A 21,117-nucleotide genomic window follows, 5' to 3' on the forward strand; every position below is an offset into this window, starting at 1 on the left:
TTTGTTAAACTGTCTCTTCCTGGACTATCAGTGTGCTTGCTCCCTTCCTATTCCTCCATTTTGCCGCTCTCTAAGTTTATAATCTTTAGGGGAAAAACTCTAGAGATTACAAGAGCTTAGACATTAAATGTTATATTAACCACTTGCAGTGATGAACTTTATTTAGACCTGGATTAAGCAGTTAGAAAAAATAGAGAGTTTAGGAGACAATTGAATAAATGTAAATACCAACTGAATACTTGATCATGTGGCATTATTAAGAATTTAACTGTGACATTAGTAATGTGGTTATGTTTATAACAGATTTTTTAAAGATTTATTTATTTCAGAGGTAGAGTTACAGACAGAGAGAGGGAGAGAGAGAGAGAGAGAAAGGTCTTCTATTTGCTGGTTTACTCCCCAAATGGCTGCAATGGCTGGAGCGAGGCCAATCTGAAATCAGGAGCCAGGAGTTTCTTCCAGGTCTCCCTTAGTGGTGCAGGGACCCAAGGACTTGGGCCATCTTCTACTTCTTTCCCAGGCCATAGGCAGAGAGCTGGATTGGTAGAGGAGCAGCTGGGACATGAACCGGCGCTCATATGGGATGCCGGCACCACCTGCTATGCAACAGCACTGGCCCCTGTAACCGATCTTTGCCTGCCTGCCTGCCTTCTTTCCTTTTTAAATTTATTTATTTTATTTGAAAGGCAGAGTTACAGAGAGGCAGAGGCAGACAGAGAAAGGTCTTCCATCTGCTGGTTCACTGCCCAAATGGCCACAGTGGCCGGAGCTGCGCTGATCTGAAGCCAGGAGCTTCTTCTGGGTCTCCAACATGGGTGCAGGGGCCCAAGCACTTGGGCCATCTTCCACTGCTTTCCCAGGCTATAGCAGAGATCTGGATTTGAAGTGGGGCAGTGGGAACTTGAACTGGCACCCATATGGTATGCTGGCACTGCAGGGTGGCAGCTTTACCCGCTATGCCACCACGCTGGCCCCAGATCTTTGTCTTTCAAAGAAATATTTAAAAGTACATTTACAGATGAAGTAATGCAAAGTGTGAGATTTCCTTTAAAATTATCTGGGATGTGTGGGTTTGTGGGGGGTGTGGGCCATGATTTATGTAGTTGAAACAGAATTCGTGTGTAGCTGGGTGCTTCTGATACTTTTCTGATACTATTGAATTTAGTATGTGTCCTAAGAGTTCTGTAGTAAGTAAGTTATAGTCATGGCCTTCCAAAGAGCTAGACATAATAAAATAACAAAATCGCAGTGTAAGAGTCATAGAGGTCTGTGTGAATTGCTGTGGGAACACAGATGTTTAGGGTGGCTTTGTGGGAAAGGGTTGAATGATGAAGCTTGGTCCTAGGGCGGAAAGATAACTTGAATGGCCTTTTCTGGCTTTCCAGGCAAAAGGAGAGCCAAATGCAGTAGTGTGGAGCTGTGGAATTATGGAGCCTGAGGTTTGGAAGTGAACTCTGGGGGAGGCAGCCTACACTGATCTAGGAATCTCAGGGAATTATATCAGGGCTCAGAGGACTGCAGGTTGGGGTTATTGTCAAGGAGGGCTTCTCTCTCTCTCTCTCTCTCTCTCTCTGTGTGTGTGTGTGTGTGTGTGTTTTCTAAATTAAAAATGTAAATTCTGAGGCCAGCATTGTAACTTAGGGAGTAAAGCCTTTGCCTTCAATGCCAGCGTTCTGAACGGGCACCGGTTTCTGTCCTGGCTGCTTTACTTCCTATGTAGCTCCCTGCTGATGGCCTGAGGAAAGCAGCGGAAGTTGGCTCAAGTGCTTGGACCCCTGCCATCCACATTGGAGACTCTTAAGCTTCTGGTTCTGGACTTTGGCTTGGCCCAGCCCTGGCCACTGTGGCCATACGGGGGAGTAGACCAGTGGATGGAAGAGATCTCTATTTCTCTCTCTCTCTCTGTAATTGTGATTTTAAATAAATAAACAAATTTTTTTGAAAAATGTAAATTCTTTGATAAACCACTGTTTAGAGTGTTCCTTGAGTGAAGTTATTAAAATTCCTCTTCAGAGGCAATCCTATCAGTGAGCTATGAAGTATATTTTTCGCCTTCTCCCTTCCTCCCCAGAATTAGCTACTAGCACACAATTCTGTTTTTATCAGCCTTGTTTAACTAATAGTTATGTCTGTGATGTAGGAATCTATATCCAATAAGAATAGATTTAAACATTATAAATCATGTATACTGTCATTGTTTCATTTCTACCATAGGGAAACCTTTTCTATTATATTATAGTTAAACAGGCATTTGTCTTATCATTTCATGGGTACTAAGGGAACTATTCAGTTGGTCAAATTTCTCCCTCCATGGGGTTATTTATGCTGGGGAAGTCAGATTGATTTCTGTGGAAAATTTGCCTATAAATGGATGACTGGCACACATTCCTGAAATTATAAATGGTGATAGGACAATATTCTCTTATTGTACCATTTTTCTCATTCAGAAAACAATTGAAAACTGCATAGCTTTTATATAATTGGAAAGAGTAATACTTCTTGTAGGTTTGCAAATGAAGCACAGAAGCATAAGAATACAGTGAATTGTTTGTAGTCACAAAAAGAGTTTTGTCTGTTGGCCTTGGTTTATTCTCAGGAGTCCTAAATACTGCTGATGTTGAAAACTTATGTTCAAAGGGCAGAGTCTCTGAGTGATGTGCTAAAGATGAGTGGCCATGAAATAATGCAGTCTGATCTGGGAGGTACCCTTGTGACACAGTAGATACATAAGTCAACCAGCAAGGATAAAATGCTGTGAGCGGTTATGGGAAACTAAACAGATGTGAAGACAGTACAGCAAGTGACTCCCTCATGCTGCGCACTTAGTGCTGTGAATTTATGGCTGTGCTCTTTTTAGGGTGCCTTGCTGCCTCTCTATCCCTCAGGCAGTGCTGAAATCCCTGATACCACAGTGATGATATGTGTGCAGGTTTTTTGTCTTATTTTTTTCTAAACTTTGTACTTGAAAATTATGTTACTTGAAGTGATTTCAACAGATACATATGTCTCATTAGGGGCATTCAGTAAATGCTACTGAATGAATTACAAAGAATATCCTTATGAGAAATCCAAGTGCCAGTATATAGCCAATATTTAGGAGATGAATGTCTCTTGAATTGCCCTCAGTGCTTTGCATTAATGCAGTTCTCACTGCAGCCCTAAGAAGTGAGTACAGTGTGCCATTATTTCAGGTGGAAGTGGAATAATTGATTGCCTGAGTGCTGTAGTTAGGAAGTGAAGAACTATGTCATCTGGCTCTGGAACCCATATCCTTAGCATCATGACCTGATGCCATCTCAGAATTTTTTTTAAAAGATTTATTTTTATTTATTTGAAAGAGTTACAGAGAGAAGTAGTGACACAGAGAGAGGTCTTCCATCTGCTGGTTCACTCCCCAGATGGCCGCAATGGCTGGAGCTGCACCAATCTATAGCCAGGAGCCAAGAGCTTCTTCCAGGTCTCCCACATGGGTGCAGGGGCCCAAGGAGTCGGGCCATCTTCCTTGCTTTCCCAGGCCATAGCAGAGAGCTGGATCAGAAGAGGAGCAGCAGAGACTCGAACCGGTGCCCTTATGGGATGCTGGCACTTCAGGCCAGGGCTTTAACCCACTGCACTACAGCACTGGCCCCTGCTGTCACAAATTTGAAGCTATGTGACATCCATCATAGGCCTTATAAATTGGGGAGAAGGGTGTTTGGTGGTAAAGGCCTTTTATGTGATGTCTGAGAACTAATTCTTGTGTTCCCTTCAGTAGTATATGAAATAGTTGTATTCCCTAGTACCATTCCAGTAATAGATGCTGCTATTGAAAACATAATTGCCAACCTGGTAGAAAAAAATATTACTGCCTTGTGTGTTTTTATTTCTAAGGAGTGTGAACATACTCATATTCCCACATGTGTTGGCTACTTTTATTGCTTGTTTTCAGAATTGCTAATTCTTGTTCTTTCATAGTTTTCTGATGCCTTATGCATATTGATCTGTAAGGGCTTTACAACTATATTTTTCTGCTTAACTGGTCATAGTTTTAGAATAATGTGTCTCACAATATTTGTGTTTTTGTCACTTTCTCATGTTTTGAATAGTTTTTGTATTATGTATTTAAGTTTGTGATAATGGATACATTGAGGTTCTTGGCTGTTTCATATTCATCATACTGTAATTAACAGTATGAGTCTGATTTTTCTCCTAACTCTTGTCTTGAATTATCTATTGTTTGATATTAATAATGTCACATTTCCGTTCTGTGTCTTTGCTTTTTTATTTGTGATTACCCTGGTATACTATCTTGTTATTCTTAGAGTTAGCATCTGTTGTTTAGTAGTGTGTATGGGTTAATTAAGTCCTGAGACTCCAGTAGAACTAAAGATTGGTTGGTTTACTCTCTGGAGGGTTGTGTGAGTGTGAGTGTTTGTGTGAGTGTGTGTGTGTGTGTGTGTCCAAAGGGATACATTTTGGGGGTTGAATGGCATGGGTTTTTTTTTGACAGGCAGAGTAGACAGTGAGAGAGACAGAGAGAAAGGTCTTCCTTTGCCGTTGGTTCACCCTCCAATGGCCACCGCGGCCGGCACGCTGCAGCCGGCGCACTGCGCTGATCCGAAGGCAGGAGCCAGGTACTTCTCCTGGTCTCCCATGGGGTGCAGGGTCCAAGCACCTGGGCCATCCTCCACTGCACTCCCGCGCCATAGCAGAGAGCTGGCCTGGAAGAGGGGCAACTGGGACAGAATCCGGCCCCCCGACCGGGACTAGAACCTGGTGTGCCGGCGCCGCTAGGCGGAGGATTAGCCTGTTGAGCCATGGCACTGGCCGAATGGCATGTTTTAAATATTGACCTTATTGATAAGTTGTCAAAGTTTGACATTACCGCTTGTAAGGGATTCCCTTTTATATGCACAGATTTTTTCCCCCTCAGTCTCGTAGTTAAGTTTCTTCTTAACAGATTGTGACCGTTTCTCAGAGAGACCATACACAAATCACACTTTCTAAAGCAAGTAAGAGCACATGATCTGCTTATATTTGGCTTTGTTGTTCCATGGTTTTCTCATCTGCAGAACACCTTCTGTGCAGACTCTGCAGTGCTCTGAAGATGGGTCTCCTTAGGGTAGCCTTGTTGGGGTGGTCTAAGGAAGCAGGCATTCTCCTCGGCCAGGAACAAGAGGAATAACCCACAAGCACTTGCCTGCCTGTGAGAGGGGTTTTCAATGAGTGACCTTTTTTTTTTTTTTTTTCATGATTCATCTCTCTCTCTCTTCGACAGATTTTTAAAAATTATATATTTTAAAATAATACAAAATATAAACACACTTATGGCAATGAATGTGCAGGTAAGTGAGGAAAATGAAGTGCTTTCTCAGCCTTAGAAAAGGCCAACTGTGGGCCAAGGAGTGTCCATCCATGGCTCTTGAAACATCCCTTGAAGCAGTGTGAAGGGGCAGGGAAGGTATGGCTGCTCCAGGGCCCAGCTCTATAGCCTGGGAGACTGGGGTTTAAGTCCTGCTGTTCCTGGTACCCAGCTTAAGACTTTTGGCAACTTCCTTCAATCGGTTGTCTCTTCCTTTGGGAAATGAGGCTTTTTACTTTATTTATCTTATGAATTCATGAGCATTAAGTGATGTAAAGCATGTTGGGGGCCTGCTTGTGAGCACATTTCCGCCAGTGCAGTTAAGTCAGTGGATGTTGCTTCCTGTCATCACCAACTGAATCTCTTACCAGAGGTCACTGCCCTACCCTTTATTACACAGTAGAGCTGGGAAATAGGAAGGCAGAAAAGTTGGGGCTGGATCTTGGATTGGCTTACAGTAAAAGAGTAATGGACTCTGGGGCCATTGCTGTGGTTTAGTAGGTTAAGCTTCCACTTGCGGCACCTGTGTCCCATATGTGTGCCAGTTCGAGTCCTGGCAGCTCCACTTCTGATACAACTCCCTGCTAATGCACCTGGGAACGCAGCAGAAGAAGGCCCAAGTGCTTGGGCCCCTGCACCCATGTTGGAGACCCAGAAGAAACTCCTGGCTCCTGGCTTCGCAGTGGTATAGCTCTGGCCATTTTGGCCCTTTAGGGAGTGAATCAGCAGATGGAAGACCCCTCTCTCTCTCTGTGTCTCTCCCTCTCTGTCTGTAATTCTGCCTCTCAAATAATAATAATAAAAAAGGAATAATGGGCTCTGTCTTATAGCTGCTGCAGAGGTGGGGGATGTCCTCATCTCATCAAAGCAATGCAGGCAGATTGCTGCGGTAGTGCTGCTCAGGACAGATTTGAGGCGGTCAGGCCCAGAGGCAGGTGGGTCACTTATGAAGCTGCTCTAAGTGAGGGCCTGACATTGCCTGCTTACAAGGGAGAGAGAGGAGGGAACCGTTTAGAGAACAGGGACCACTGAGACCCAGAGAAGTTGTGAGTCACCAGAGTCACACAGTTGATAGGCAAGTGCTCAGAGCCACTGCCTGCTAGCTTGTGTGGTTCCTGCGAAGTTCCCAGGGTTTGATGTACTGTGCCGTCCCTGATAGGTGGTAATTATGTTCTAAGGAGAGGAGAAAATGGCCTTCATTTTCCTGTATGCCAGCAACTCAGTGTTTCTCCTCACTACACTGATTTATAAGCAATGTGGATGACTGTTCAGGTGACAGTGTTTGAAAAATACTCTTGGCAATTTAACCTAAAATTGTTAATACTCCTTGTAAACATGGATTTTTTTTTTTTGACAGGCAGAGTGGACAGTGAGAGAGAGAGATACAGAGAGAAAGGTCTTCCTTTGCCGTTGGTTCACCCTCCAATGGCCGCCACGGCCGGCGCGCTGCGGCCGCGCACCGTGCTGATCCGAAGCCAGAAGCCAGGTACTTATCCTGGTCTCCCATGAGGTGCAGGACCCAAGCACCTGGGCCATCCTCCACTGCACTCCCGGACCACAGCAGAGAGCTGGCCTGGAAGAGGGGCAACCGGGACAGAATCCGGCGCCCTGACCGGGACTAGAACTTGGTGTGCCGGCGCCGCAAGGCGGAGGATTAGCCTATTGCGCCACGGCGCCGGCCAATAAACATGGATGCTTAGCAGATGTCTTATTTGATTTCTCTGTTTTTATTGTGAGAAATTAAAATATACATAAAAGTGGAAAGAAAAGCTCAGTGATCTCAGAACCACCTACCCTCCTCAGTTAAATTCAGATTGTTAACCTATGCTATGTTTGCTCTCTATATGTGAGTATATGTGTATAAAATACTTAATATATACACACTCATATTTTTTCACTGGGCCTTTTTTAAAAAAAGATTTATTTATTTATTTGAAAGTCAGAGTTATATATATATACACACACACACACACACACAGAAAGAGAGGTCTTCCATTGTTGGTTCACTCCCCAGATGGCCACAGTGGCCGGAGTGGCGCTGATCCAAAGCCAGGAGCCAGGAGCTTCTTCCTGGCCTCCCACATGGGTGCAGGGGCCCAAGGTCGTGGGCCATCTTCTACTGCTCTCTTAGGCCATAACAGAGAGCTGGATTGGAAGTAGGGTAGCCAGGACTCGAACCAGCGTCCATATGGGATGCTGGCGTTTCAGGCCAGGCCATTAACCCGCTGTACCACAGCTCTGGCCCCTTACTGAGCCTTTGTGTGATTATATTCCATGTTTAGCTACTGCATTGTGTGTCATGTGAGAATTAAGACATCATCTTTATTATCTACAAGTGCATAGTAGTAATTCAAATTATAACATTCACTTAAGAATAAGGAAACTTCTTGGTGATGGGTCTTGTGAAGAGGAATCAGGGTTGGAGGAATTGTGTTTTCCCATTCCCAGACCCCTTGTCGTTGCATTGCACATGTTCACCATGTCTTTCAGATTTTAAGTCCTGCTAATGCACTCTTTGCATGGATTTTGCCACAACCAGGAAACACCTGTATGAATTGGTAATCTGCATTTAAGACAACTTTATAAAAAGCATCTAAATATCATGACCTTTGTTTAGAAAGGACCCTGTGTGAAGGTGGGCTGGTGGTCCTCTGAGCACAGAGAGATGTCTGGTGTGAGCATCCCTAGGGAAGGAGCAGTAGTAAGGGGCTGGGGCAGGTGGGGAGAAGGTGTTGGTGAGCTAGCAGGGGACTGCATGCTGTGCCCGTGCTTGCTTCTGCTGGTCCTGCCACGAGGCTGAGCCAGGGAGCAGAGCTTTGGTGCTGGCTCCAGTATGGCTTTTTCTTTCTTTTCTCTCTAATTCTTTTTTAAAGATTTATTTATTTGAAAGGCAGAGAGAAAGAGGGAGAGGGAGAGAGAGAGAGAGAAAGAGAGTTACCTACCATCTGCTGGCTTACTCCCCAGATGGCCACAATGGCCAGGGCTGGGCCAGGCTGAAGCTAGGAGATGAATTCATCCAGCTCTCTCATGTGAGTGGCAGGGACCCAAACACTTGGGCTATCCTCCTCTGCTTTTCCCAGGCCATTAGCAGGGAGCTGGATGAGCAGTGGACCTTATGGGATGCCTGCATTGCAGGCAGTGGTTCAGCTTGCTGTGCCACAATGCTGGGCCCCCTTTTCTTTCCCTGCTAATTTATGCCTTAGACCCAGCTGCTGCTGTTGCCGCTCCTGCTGCAGCCTGACACTGAATGTTCAGGGACCTTGGAAGGAACTGCCTGAAGACGCCGGTCAGATTTATTTTGTGGCAAGGAGAGGGTTCTCTATGTAATGATAGATCACAGACATAAATTTCTATGTTCTGCTGGTAAATAATTTCTTCTTGTTTATGGATTTTCTTTACGATTTCATTTGCAACTAAGAATCATAATTCATTGAAATTCTTTTTTTATTTTTATTTATTTATTTTTTGACAGGCAGAGTGGACAGTGAGAGAGAGAGAGACAGAGAGAAAGGTCTTCCTTTTGCCATTGGTTCACCCTCCAATGGCCGCCGCAGCCGGTGCATTGCGGCCAGCCAGGTGTATTTCCTGGTCTCCCATGCGGCCATCCTCCACTGCACTCCAGGGCCATAGCAGAGAGCTGGCCTGGAAGAGGGGCAACTGGGATAGAATCCGGCGCCCCGACTGGGACTAGAACCCGGTGTGCTGGCGCTGCAGGCGGAGGATTAGCCTATTGAGCTGCGGCGCCGGCCGAAATTCTTTTTTTAAAAAGATTTATTTATTTATTTGAAAGGCAGAGTTAGAGAGGGAAAGAGAGAGAGAGAGAGAGAGAGAGAGAGAGAGAGAGTTTTTCATCCACTGGTTCACTCCCCAGATAGCCCCAATGGCCAGAGCTGTTCTAGTCCAAAGCCAGGAGCTAACAGCTTCTTCTGGGTCTCTCACATGGGTGCAGGGGCCCAAGGACTTGGGCCATCCTCCGCTGCTCTCCCAGGCCATAGCAAGAGCTGGATCAGAAGTGGAGCAGCTGGCACTCGAACCAGTGCCCACATGGCCTGCCCGTACTGCAGGGGACGGCTTTACCCGCTACGCCACAGTGCCAGCCCCCATTGAAGTTCCTAATTGAATAATTATTCAGTCTTTTGAATTAGAGAATGCAAATTTTAAAAAGCAGAGGTGGGGAGCTTTTTGCCTAGTGGTTAAGATGCTGGTTAGTACTGCTGGGTTCCATTCTCACCTTGGTTGGTATCAGTTTCCATCACATCCTGCTAATGCAGTCCTTTGGAGGCAGCTATGATTGCTGAAGTAGTTGGAATCCTTCCACTCCTGTGGGAGTCCTGGATTGAGTTCCCTGCTCTGAGCTTGGGCTCCCATGGCGGTTGTGGGTATATGGGGAGTGAACCAGCTGATGGTAGAGCACTTTCTCTATCTTTCTTCCTATTGCTTCTCTAGTAAAAAATTTAAAAAGAAAAAAAAAATTCCACATTCTTTTTTTTTTTTTTTTTAGATTTATTTATTTATTTGAAAGGCAGAATTACAGGGAAGCAGAGGCAGAAAGAGAGAGGTCTTCCATCTACTGGTTCACTCCCCAAATGTCTACAATGGCTGGAGCTGTGCCAGTCTGAAGCCAGGAGCCAGGAGCTTCTTCCGGGTCTCCCATGAAGATTTAGGGGCCCAAGGACTTGGGTCATCTTCTACTTCTTTCCCAGGCCACAGCAGAGAGCTGGATCGGAAGTGGAGCAGCTGGGACTCAAACTGGCACCCAAATGGGATTCCGGCACTGCAGGCAGTGGCTTTACCCGCTATCCACAGTGCCGGCCCTTCCAGTCTTTAAATATATATTATATTCCAGGAACTCTATTGCCCGGGGAATGTAAAAAAAATTCGAAGTATTTGCAAATATGTGAATCCTTTTCTCTAAATTTAAGAATCACTTGGACTTCTTTTTCTTTTTCTTTTTTTTATAAGATTTATTTATTTATTTGAAAGTTAGAGTTACACAAAGAGAGGAGAGAGAGAGAGAGATAGGGAGAGGGGTCTTCCATCTGCTGGTTCACTCCCTAGATGGCCTCAATGGGCAGAGCTGCACCATTGAGTAGCTAGGAGCCAGGAACTTCTTCCAGGTTTCCCACATGGGTGCAGGGGCCCAAGGACTTGTGCCATCTTCTATTACTTTTTGAGGCCACAGCAGAGAGCTGGATCAGAAGTGGAGCAGCCAGGATTTGAACTGGCGCCCATATGGGATGCCGGCACTGCAGGTGGTAGCTTTACCTACTACGCCAAACAGCACCGGACCCTGGACCTCTTTTTAAGAATATAATCGTGTCTTTTTTGAATACTTTGTAGCTTACTAAAATATTCAGAATAGCTTATATAAATATGGGAATTAGATTGTTGTTAGTGTATAATGTTTAATTTTACTATTAAATCTTTCAATTTAGACTATTAGATAAAAGCTGTTTATTGTACTGTTTAATTTCATTCAGGATTTTTGTAAAAATTAATGTATCCTTTGACTTAAATTATTTTGACTTTTCCCTTTATAAACAAAATGAGAAATTTGATGCAATTTGAAAAGCACCTTTCTTCATGGCATCAGTACCATTTAAGCAGAGGTACTCTGAAGCAACATGATTAAGGATGAAAAGGTATCAGACATATGATTGAACTCAGGCTGTCTACTGGAAAGCTCTGTGACTCTGGGAAAATTTCACTATCTCAGTAAGTTTCGATTATTCCTCTTGTGATTTGGGGATTATACCATTAACTTTCCCCTAGTGGAGATTTTAGGTACTTAACATTTTAGAATATCCAGTGTGGAACATGGACTTCTTAACCACTAGGCCAGACTTCTGCCCCTTACTCTTTGTTTTTAACCCTCTATATTTGTAGTGAATTATTCAATTGAAAAGTAATACTCGAGATCTATATCTTGCAACCATATGACTTTTTTTTAATGGAAGAAATGGAAATCTCTTATGTGAAAATAATCAGAAAAAAATCTAAGTAGAACCTGATTACGGCTGCCAGAGGTGTATGCAGATGTGTCGTAGGTGTGCAGGTACCTTCGCATTGTGTATTTACAGCTTTGCATTTCTTTGTTACGATGTTCCATTTTAGAAATAAAACTGATATCTTTAATAACTTTTATAGGGTAATATTTGTGTAAGTCTAAGAATTTAGTGTTTTTTTTTTTTTTTTTTACAGGCAGAGTTAGACAGTGAGAGAGAGCGAGAGAGACAGAGAGAAATGTCTTCCTTCCGTTGTTTCACCCACCAAATGGCCACTAAGGCCTGCGCGCTGCCCCGATCCGAAGCCAGGAGCCAGACGCTTCCTCCTGGTCTCCCATGTGGGTGCAGGGCCCAAGCACTTGGGCCATCCTCCACTGTCTTCCTAGGCCACAGCAGAGAGCTGGACTGGAAGAGGAGCAACCAGGACAGAACCAGTGCCCCGGCCGGGACTAGAACCCGGAGTGCCGGCGCCACAGGCGGAGGATTAGCCTAGTGAGCCACGGCGCTGGCTAGAATTTAGTTTTATTTGGAAATTTATTACCTGGAACACACAAACTCGGGCCCAACAGAGTATTTCTGGCCAGTGTTAGATGTGAGAAACTTCCATACGTTTTCCTTAATTCTAATTATCAACTCTATCAACTATGTCAACCATATAATTGGTGTCAGGAACTTGTAGGTGCTAACTAAAACCCTTTATTTTTATAGTTCAGCACAGATGGCTGTGCTGTCTTATTCTTGAGGGTGAAAAGAAATTCCATGTGAAGGTGTGGAAGCCATAGTTGGAAAGGTGAATGAGGAGTTGCTTATCTGTGGCCTTGAAAATAAAGCTGTGGAAGGACCTGTACCCGGTATTACTCACAGCCACACTCAGTAATTTAACTTAGCCTGAGCTGTTGTTGCGAGGGGTTCTGTCCTGTCTTGGTTGATCAGAGCTTTTTCTATATACTTTAGAACACCAAGTTTTCTGATAGCATTCTCGCTGTTGACCTGTTTTGATATCCTGGGAAAGGGTGAGTCAGGAAAGAGGAAGGAAGTGCAATTAGGACCCACTGTAAACACTTCTGGGTGTGGTGGTGATCTGGGAGCGCTCCTGAGACAAAAGGAGTGTCTCCTTTAATGCAATGAAGGTAACCTTTTTTTTTTTTTTTTTTAAATTGTTGGCTTTAATGCGGGAAATAAACTCCCTGTGCTTAGAATTGAAACTGCTTAAAAAGCACTGCCGATATGGAAGGATTACTCCTGGGTTGTGACAGTGGCACCCTGTTCTCCAGTCACTTCTGCAGGAAATTGATTTATTCAAAATCACAGTCCTGTCCACAGAGTATGTATTACAAGTTGAGCACTGCTAGTACAAAAACCTGAAATCCAAAACTCTTTGAGCCGAGAATTTTAGATTTCAGAGCATTTTGGGTTTTTGATTTTCAGGTAAGAATGTTCAAGTAGTAAAGTCTATGCAGATCTGAAGAACTCTGAAGTCTGAAACACTTTTGTTCCCAAGCATTTCTGATATGGGATCCTCAAGCAGTGCTGCGTTTCAGTGTTCCAGGGTATGCCTCTCTTCCTCAGAGTTCCAGAACATTGGTGAGCGTCCCAATTGTGCACTTGTTGGTGACACCCTGTCTTGCTGCTGGTCTCCTGTTGGGTGCTATCACTGCAGTGCGCACAGGCAGGCCCTGTGGATCTTGGCAGGACAGAGAGATGAAGAAGAGGTGTGAAAGCTGAGGCTGGTACGGGGCAGGCCTTGTGGTGCTGAATCATGCTCCTCTTAAGGATCAAAAGCAGGTCCTTAGCCTTACAAACCTCACATTTGGGCTCATTTCCTGGCCCCAACAATGAGTTCCTTCTTCAGTTTTGCACCTGAGAATTTTATTCTCCAATCCCAGTCCTTGCCCAGTGCCTTGGCACACCACAGGGTTGGCAGTTGCTCCACTGCTGTTTTTCTCTAGGGGAAACAACTGTTTTTCCCTAGAGAATCCAAAATTAGGGTCTTCAAATTGGTTCTTGCATATAGGACACTACTTGACCGGTGCTGTCAGAGATTTGTACATCAGTGTTAGGGAATATTTACTTTACAAAGACTCAGAGTAGTTTTTTTAGGCATTTAAATATTATATAGTATTTTAGGAAATAAATATTATGAAAACAGCTTAGGTTAATATTTCATTATTAGACTATGTATTACTGTAGATTTTTCAGTGTTTCCTGATTTCTTTTGATTCTCTGAGGAACATTCTGATTTTTTGTTTCTGTTTTAAAACAGTTAATGCTTTCTGTTCCTATAATTTATTATAGAGACTTTCTGTGGTGTGTTTAACATTTGTGACTGGTCATAGAACGAGAGGAGGGGTCTGAAGGCAGGTTGCCAGTGTTATGAGTTGGGAAAAGATTTTGGAGATGAAGAAATTGTGAGGCGGAGATTAAGACTGAAGTGAGCACTAGGAAGAGGGTAGAAGATCATCTTGGTAATTAATCTCTTGGAGGTCAGATTGTGGATGGGCATGGTCTTTGAGTCATGTAAAGAATACAGGTTAGTTTTTGCTTTTGTTTTATTTAAAAGAACAGTCTGAAATTTAGGTATGTTGATTATTTCCTAATTATTGAAGTTAAACATCTATGACAAGAATACTAATTATGAGGGGAATTTAAACAAAGTGGTGACATAATCTGGTTTATATTTTAAAAATAATATTCTTTTTTTTAAAATTTTTTTATTTTTGACAGGCAGAGTGGACAGTGAGAGAGAGACAGAGAGAAAGGTCTTCCTTTTGCCGTTGGTTCACCCTCCAATGGCCGCCTCGGTAGTGCGCTGTGGCCGGCGCACCGCGCTGATCCGATGGCAGGAGCCAGGGGCTTCTCCTGGTCTCTCATGGGGTGCAGGACCCAAGCACTTCGGCCATCCTCCACTGCACTCCCTGGCCACAGCAGAGAGTTGGCCTGGAAGAGGGGCAACCGGGACAGGATCGGTGCCCCGACCGGGACTAGAACCCGGTGTGCCGGCGCCGCAAGGCGGAGGATTAGCCTAGTGAGCTGTGGCGCCGGCTAAAAAATAATATTCTTACTATGTAGAGAATATACTGTAGAGAAGGCCTAGAGTAAAATTAAGTGATTACAATAGCCCAGGATGCAGAAGCCAGAAAAAACACAATTGATAGTCATGAGACTTATCACTAATTAATAAATGAAGATTTGCAATTTTGCATAGACTTTCACTTGAGAAAGAAGGACATTAAAAAATGATCGGGGCTGGTGCTGTGGTGCAGTGGGTTAAAGCCCTGGCCTGAAGTGCGGGCATCGCATATGGGTGCCAGTTCTAATCCCTGCTGCTTCTCTTCTGATCCAGCTCTCTGCTATGGTCTGGGATAGCAGTAGAAGATGGCCTGACTGGCGCCGTGGCTCACTTGGTTAATCCTTCGCCTGTGGTGCCAGCATCCCATATGGGCGCTGGGTTCTGGTCCTGGTTGCTCCTCTTCCAGTCCAGCTCTCTGCTGTGGCCCGGGAGGGCAGTGGAGGATGGCCGAAGTGCTTGGGTCCTGCACCCCATGGGAGACCAGGAGAAGCACCTGGCTCCTGGCTTTGGATCGGTGCAGTGCCGGGCATAGCGGCCATTTGGGGAGTGAACCAGTGGAGGGAAGACCTTTCTCTCTGTCTCTCTCACTGTCTATAACTCTACCTGTCAAATAAATTAAAAAAAAAAAAAAAAAAAAAAAAAAAAGATGGCCCAACTTCTTGGGCCCCTGTACCCATGTGGGAGATCTGGAAGAAGCTCTTGGCTCCTGGCTTTGGATCAGCATCACTCCGGCCGTTGTGGACATCTGGGGAGTGAACAGGTGGATGGAAGGCCTCTCTTTCTGTCTCTACCTCTCTCTGTAACTCTTTCAAATAAATAAAATAAATATTTAAAAAAAATGATCCTTTAAAATAATATAATCTGTTTAAAAACTCATCTTCTCCTCCCAACAATAATGGGAAGTGTGGGAGGGGTCGAGGAGGGCTGTGTGAGGCTGGAGCTTTGGTCAGCCTCCCTTTGGTATCATCAGTGTGGTTTGTGTTTTTCTCTGGGTTGCCTCAGGCATTTTATGTTTGTAAAAGTTTGGATTAGAAATTTTGTGAGGGGAGACCCAGTCCCCTGTTGTCAAGGAAAAGCCTTCTGTCATCTTGATAAATTTGCCCTAGGCTTGATGAAGCAGAAACTCGGTCTGCATTGGATTTGTGGTGCTGAGGTACTCTGAAAATTCGCTGATGTGTTGATGTCATCTTGTTGACCTGTGGCGACAGCTAGAGAGCTGCCTGGTGGGCTCCAGGCTTCTGCCTCTGTGGAGAAGCAAGTGTGTCTGTCAGGCTTGTGAGGTGAAGGTGGACTCAGAAGAGTGCAGTGAGTAAGATTTGCATATCTGAATTCTCCATGTTTTGGTTCATCTCCCCTGCATTGTTTCTGAATGGCCAGTGCCATCATTCCTGAAACCTTCGTTCCTAGGGTACCTCTGCTGTCGCTTAAGTACACGTACAGGTGCCTCACTTGTCACCTGCTCTTTATCCTGTTTCTTGGTTAAAAGACAGTGTAGGAAGTGTATATTGAGTTAGATCAAGGCCCCTCCACCTGGCAGAGACTAGAGAAACAGGAGACCTGGAGGGTGGAAGCACACAGGGAAAGTGGAAAGACACCCTTTCAGACAGGGAGGAGAGAGGTTTTCCTGAAGCTGCTGGCTACCTCCTTTCATGCCATTGTCAGTGCATGTACCCTGGGATGGTTGAAATGACAAAGCTTTCTTCCATTCCTGACTCCTGCCTTGTCCTCAGGAGGCAGGGTGGTGTAGGGTTTCCTGGTCAGAGGAATGCATGCTAAGATTTTTGCATCCACACTCACTCTGGGGAGAGGGCCACAAAGGTTCCTGAATAATTACTGTTGGTGGTGTGATGATCCCAGAAGACTTGATGCTATTTTAAGTGTGAGCTTGATTTTAAAATCTGATTTCCTTTTACCTAACAAGGGGAGAAATTTTAATTTTTAAGTTTTCTGTACATGAATATGTGGCTTGTGGGCAAAAGCAATCATTGCTATCGTAGAGTTTCAGGGCTTGCTAAAACTAACAGATAACTCTATGTAATATTCCATACAGTGAAGATTTAAATGTAGGGTTGTAGTATAGACCTCATTGCTTTCTTTGGTAGGGCCTTTCCAGATTTATTTTTTTCTGGTTTGGTGAAATGAATAGAGGAAAAACCCTTTGAAATCAAAATTTACTATTCTCTTGGGGCTGTTTACTGTGTGTATAGAAGGAATTCAATCTTTTAAACGACATAATCTTTGAGACAATTGTATGTATGCCTTGGTTTAAGAGTGGTGCCAAGTACATACCTCCCAAAAAACCCATGAAGCACACCTCATAGCTAGTTATTGTTAGCTGTACTCACTAATTTCTCCCAGATTCCTTTTAAAGAAAATCTCCCTAGTACTATTATAATACAGTCTATTTTCAGACACATTTTTAATGGAATATTTGTTATCAAAAGCAAAACACATACTAACATTTTAAAAAGTTGAAAACTGCGGGTGTCCCAAGTAGTGCCTTAACCCGCTGTACCACAGAGCTGGATCCAGAGTCATTCTTTGCACTAGGTGGCTTGTATGTAGTGGTAGTCATATTTAAGTGCCATTCTTTTACTTTTTCTTCTGTCAGTAATTTGGACCGTATCTAAAGTAAATATTAACTTTTATAACTAATGAGGTAATTGATATTAGTTTCATTTTACAGATGAGGAAACTGACACTTGGAGAGATTGAGTAATGTGACCAAGGTCAGTTAGCAGATACATAGTCCATCTTGGGAACTCAGTCCAGGTGTTCCTGATGGCAGATTCTTGTTAGCTGGTAGGAATCTACTTAAAATTGGTCCTTTCTATGTTTTCTTGCCCAACCATGCTTGCTGCTGTGACTTGAAAATCAAATCATGGAAAAAAAGGCTTACCTTAGTTGCCACTAGAGGGAGCCAGAAATACTGATATTTTAATAACCTCTGAAGTTCTCCAAGTGAGGAATCTTCATCTATAAACAATTGTAATTAACTCATGTTGGCAATAATCCATTAGGTGAAATATCTGTGTGATGTATTCTCATTTTGAGTTATACATTTAAAATATATCTAGGTGCTGAAAAAAAGTTTGGAAAGATGTGCTGAAACATAGTTATATATAGATTTATATGTATGCATCAGTATCACAGTATTAACTTGCAGTTGGTAAATGCTGTAAAATCAAATAGCTACTTTTATGGAATAATTGCTGAGTAATCTGTACCCCTTTCTTGACAATGTGGTATAGAAAACCTTTAGTTCTAGCATTCGTCTCAGTTTTGAATTTTAACTGTCACTTGGTAGCTGTGTAATGTTGGCAAGGTGTGATACCTCTGTAAATTTGTTTCTCTTTATTTGTATAGTGAGGATCATCATAGAAATCTGTCCAGATTATAGCTGAGAACAATGTGAAGTGTATGTTCATTGAATTCTGATTTATGAGATTTTCTGCTTTGTTTTTATGTTTTGCTGCAGCCTCACTTCCAGCAATCAAATGCAACTGAGTTCTCTATAGACTGTGTTTGCCTACACCCTTAGCCACTTGGGGAGCAGATCCTGCGCTGCTTCTCTCTCTTTACATTGCTAGTCACCTTTGCGCTGTATTCAGCTACCCGAGGAATGCCCATGCATCACATAATTCTCCGTTTACCCATGTTTCATTTGATTTCTGTATAAACCAATTTTGCTGCAGGAACTAATAACCCCCAGACCTTGGTGGCTTACACTAACGTGACAGTATTCACAGGCTCTGGGCTGCCGTCATGGAGCAGCCCCTGTCTGCACCTGCCATATACATGGTGGTAAGCAGAGCTGGGTCAGGCAGAGATTTATGATACCTCTTAAAGCTCCTGCTCAGAAGTACAGTGTGTTGTGCTGCCAGAGCTCCTCATGCCAGGCTGCCACCGAGGCCCAGGGACAGATCGTCTCCCCGCAGGATCCTGGGCAATTTATAAGTCCCTTGGGGGAGACAAATAAGCCTCTTCCGAGCATGGGGTGGGGAATAGTGAGCATGAATGCACTCTCTCACAGCTTGTGCTCTTGATCATGTGCATTACTCTTCTTCCTCTCTGCGTACGGAAGCTGCCACTTCCTCAGGCAAGATGCCCCAGCAATTCTTCAGTTACAATAGTCTTTAAGTCTACACCTCTCCAGAATTTCTACATCTTTGACATATGTACATTTTCTTTGTATAGCGATCGAAGAACTAATAGTTACCTATGGAACAGGGATAGGATCTCCATAAAAACTAATTGTTAGGAGAGGGCAAACTGGCCCCAGCAGTTTTGAATAATCTTGTTGAGTAAATGTAGTGAGGGCCCCTTTTCTTGGCATCAGGGAATGTTCCTTGATTAGCTCACAGTCTGTTTTCCTTGGCTCTTGCCTGTTCACTCTGTGATGCCTTTCCTTTAATGTATCATCCTCATCTACATTTGAACAGAGTCCTGGAGGATGTGCCCTTCCTGTCTGGGGGTGGAGTCTTGGTGAGCAACTGTCTTCCAGCTTCCTGCCTGTGGAAAATGTTGATCTAGAAGAGCAATAGTTCCTTAGCTCAGGCTGGCATGGTTTGATTTGAAATGTATTTTATTTCAGTCAGATGCATGTGCTGATGCTCTAACTTCAGGTCTTTGTGCCTTTTTCTCTAGATTTTAACACAACTATCTCGAGCTTAAGGGCTTCTGTGGGAACACATTCTATGTATGCTCCGGTTGGGGGTTGGGGTGGCTGGCAGTGTCTCTCTCCAAGCCCTTTTCCACTGAGAGGGTTTACTGGGTGGTGTGTTACTCCACAGGTCTTAAACAGTGTGACAGCCACACCTCTGACTTGATCTTTGCCCTGAGTTGGTGTCTGAACTCGCCTTTGAAGCACTTATCTACCTGTGAGAACTGGGGCATCGCTATATAGGAATTCCATGCTCTTTAGTTTTTACTTTTTATCCCTTCTTGCAAATAGCCCCTTTTCTCAGCTGATCTTTCTACTAGCATTTTATCAAATCCTATTAATGACAGTCAAAGCACAGTTTTTGTCATCTTCTCAGCAAGTTACATTTTTATATGTGAATCTTTAAAAAAAAAATCGTTCGAGAGGCAGGTAGACACACACGTACATACACATACATATATTTCCATCTGCTGGTTTACTTCCCAAATGTTGCTGGTGTCTGGAATTGGGCCAAAGTTACATTCAGGAAATGGAAACTCAATTCAGGTGTTCCACATTGGTGGCAGTACCCAGTTCTATGAGCCATAATGTTAACTCCCAGATTGCACATTTGTAGGAAGCTGGCGTGAGGAGCTGACTGCAGGAATTGAACCTAGATACTCTGATATGGGATGTGAGTGTCCTAACTGCTAACGCTGTTAGGCCATCACAAAACACACCAAACATCAGAGTAAGGGAAAGAGTTTATTGGGGAAAACCAGCAGGCTGGAGGGAAGGGGCTAAGAGGGAAAAAGAGAGAGGAGAGTATAAGAGAGAGAGACAGAGAGGAGAGGAGCTAGTGAGGAGAGAAGAGAGAGAATAGAGAGATGAGAGGGAGAGAGGAGAGGAGAGCAGAGAGAGAGAAGAGAGCCATGTGTTCAGGAACAGGTCCTTTTAAAACTGCATGAGAGCGGGCAGGGAAGCAGGAGCAGCAAATTTCTTTAGGATGGGGGTGGAGCTCGACACCTGGTGGTTGGGCCATGTGGCCACCTGGCTTCCAGCAATGGTGGCGGGGGCTAGAGCCTAGGATGGTGTCAGGATGTAGATCGCGCCATAGATGAAACTGCACCATTTTGCTAACAAACGTTGCTCCTTCATTTGAGTTTTTTTTTTTTACTACTGCATTATGTAATTTGCGTTTTTTTTTTACAGTTTCCAATAAAGTTTTCTTGCTGTATGCCGTTGGCTTCAAGGCTGCATCGCACAGTTCTATGATTCGTGGTGGTGGTGGCAAATATAGTAGCCCACTCTGGTACCAGTTTTTCCAGCATTCAGCGTCTTCTCCAAATTTCAGTGATTTCTCAAAAATAAAAAGCTGGTGGCCTCTAGTAACTTTTCTTTGTAGATTGTGAATCAGCTCCAGTTCTGCCCCAGCCTGCCAGTCTGTCTAGACTCATCTCATTTGGGAACTGTGGTGAAGTGAACAGCTTTCCTATGTGATATGTTGGTCTCTTGACAAAGTACTGTTGAGCCAAAAGGATGATCCAAACTTGGAGTGGTGCTTCCAGCTTTCACTTCAGTGTGGTATACATCACATCTGTTCATGTTGTGATGGTTGGGTAGCTCACATCTCATGGTTGCCAAATCAGTAATTTAGAGACGTCTGTTCCTTCCATCTGAGACATGTGCAGATTCCATGTCTATACATGGATGTATATTATCAACTCTCAAGGAACATCGAGTGGATAATTCCAAATAATAATACAACCTGTCACAGCTTTCTGACAGTCTGGGATGACGTGCCAAAAATCAGAGCATAACTGTTTATATTTAAGGGCATATTGCCTTCATACACTATATCAACCAGAGTTCTTCAGAAAAATAGAACTCATAGGATGCATTTGTATACATACAAATTTATTTTGAATTGACTTATGTGATTCTGTTAGATGGCAAGGGTGAGACTTGCAGAGCAGGCTGGGGACTCAGGCAAGATTTCTGTGTTTAAGTCTTGAGGCAGAATTGCTTCTTTTGGAATCCTCAGATTTTATTCCTACAG

At 43.8% G+C, this 21,117-nt stretch overlaps 1 protein-coding gene across 5 annotated transcripts in view; it reads left to right on the plus strand.

Annotated features, from left to right (window-relative positions):
• UACA (uveal autoantigen with coiled-coil domains and ankyrin repeats) overlaps positions 1–21,117 on the plus strand; it is a 117,559-nt gene that overhangs the window by 12,916 nt on the left and 83,526 nt on the right. The window contains exon 1 of one of the 5 annotated variants that reach the window (XM_062206557.1): positions 6,808–6,827. The exons of the other annotated variants lie outside the window; for them this stretch is intronic. The gene's annotated coding sequence lies outside the window, so the exon portion shown is untranslated. Of the gene's footprint in view, positions 1–6,807; positions 6,828–21,117 lie in introns of those variants that run through there. 5 annotated transcript variants of the gene reach the window in all.

Source organism: Lepus europaeus, chromosome 11 (assembly GCF_033115175.1).
Source record: "Lepus europaeus isolate LE1 chromosome 11, mLepTim1.pri, whole genome shotgun sequence".
Classification (NCBI taxonomy): Eukaryota; Metazoa; Chordata; class Mammalia; order Lagomorpha; family Leporidae; genus Lepus; species Lepus europaeus.